Source organism: Triticum dicoccoides, unplaced genomic scaffold, assembly GCF_002162155.2.
Source record: "Triticum dicoccoides isolate Atlit2015 ecotype Zavitan unplaced genomic scaffold, WEW_v2.0 scaffold145809, whole genome shotgun sequence".
Lineage (NCBI taxonomy): Eukaryota > Viridiplantae > Streptophyta > Magnoliopsida > Poales > Poaceae > Triticum > Triticum dicoccoides.
This window is the reverse complement of record NW_021203665.1, coordinates 1-1,446: the sequence shown is the minus strand read 5'-3', so window position 1 is coordinate 1,446 and position 1,446 is coordinate 1. Positions and strand designations below refer to the sequence as shown.

The 1,446-nt window shown below is 61.5% G+C and overlaps 1 non-coding gene across 1 annotated transcript; it reads left to right on the top strand.

Annotated features, from left to right (window-relative positions):
- The first annotated feature begins 85 nt into the window (after positions 1 to 85).
- LOC119343912 lies at positions 86 to 241 on the top strand. The gene has a single exon (XR_005166333.1). It is a non-coding gene; the product is annotated as a 5.8S ribosomal RNA (ribosomal RNA).
- Positions 242 to 1,446: the final 1,205 nt, after the last annotated feature.

Sequence of the window (1,446 nt, the reverse complement as noted above, 5' to 3'; positions counted from 1 at the left end):
AGGCGTCAAGGAACACTGTGCCTAACCCGGGGGCATGTCTAGCTTGCTAGCCGTCCCTCGTGTTGCAAAGCTATTTAATCCACACGACTCTCGGCAATGGATATCTCGGCTCTCGCATCGATGAAGAACGTAGCGACATGCGATACCTGGTGTGAATTGCAGAATCCCGCGAACCATCGAGTCTTTGAACGCAAGTTGCGCCCGAGGCCACTCGGCCGAGGGCACGCCTGCCTGGGCGTCACACCAAAACACGCTCCCAACCACCCTCAACGGGAATCGGGATGCGGCATCTGGTCCCTCGTCTCTCAAGGGACGGTGGACCGAAGATTGGGCTGCCGGCGTACCGCGCCGGACACAGCGCATGGTGGGCGTCCTCGCTTTATCAATGCAGTGCATCCGGCGCGCAGCTGGCATTATGGCCTTTGAACGACCCAACAAACGAAGCGCACGTCGCTTCGACCGCGACCCCAGGTCAGGCGGGACTACCCGCTGAGTTTAAGCATATAAATAAGCGGGGGAGAAGAAACTTACAAGGATTCCCCTAGTAACGGCGAGCGAACCGGGAGCAGCCCAGCTTGAGAATCGGGCGGCTGTGCCGTCCGAATTGTACTCTGGAGAGGCGTCCTCAGCGACGGACCGGGCCCAAGTCCCCTGGAAAGGGGCGCCTGGGAGGGTGAGAGCCCCGTCCGGCCCGGACCCTGTCTTCCCACGAGGCGCCGTCAACGAGTCGGGTTGTTTGGGAATGCAGCCCAAATCGGGCGGTAGACTCCGTCCAAGGCTAAATACAGGCGAGAGACCGATAGCGAACAAGTACCGCGAGGGAAAGATGAAAAGGACTTTGAAAAGAGAGTCAAAGAGTGCTTGAAATTGCCGGGAGGGAAGCGGATGGGGGCCGGCGATGCGCCCCGGCCGTATGCGGAACGGCTCTTGCTGGTCCGCCGCTCGGCTCGGGGTGTGGACTGTTGTCGGCCGCGCCGGCGGCCAAAGCCCGGGGGCCCTAGGTGGCCCCGGTGGCCGTCGTCGGCACGGCCGGTACCCGCGCGCCTAAAGGCGTGTCCCTCGGGGCACTGCGCTGCAACGGCCTGCGGGCTCCCCATCCGACCCGTCTTGAAACACGGACCAAGGAGTCTGACATGCGTGCGAGTCGACGGGTTCTGAAACCTGGGATGCGCAAGGAAGCTGACGAGCGGGAGGCCCTCACGGGCCGCACCGCTGGCCGACCCTGATCTTCTGTGAAGGGTTCGAGTTGGAGCACGCCTGTCGGGACCCGAAAGATGGTGAACTATGCCTGAGCGGGGCGAAGCCAGAGGAAACTCTGGTGGAGGCTCGAAGCGATACTGACGTGCAAATCGTTCGTCTGACTTGGGTATAGGGGCGAAAGACTAATCGAACCATCTAGTAGCTGGTTCCCTCCGAAGTTTCCCTCAGGATAGCTGGAGCCCATTA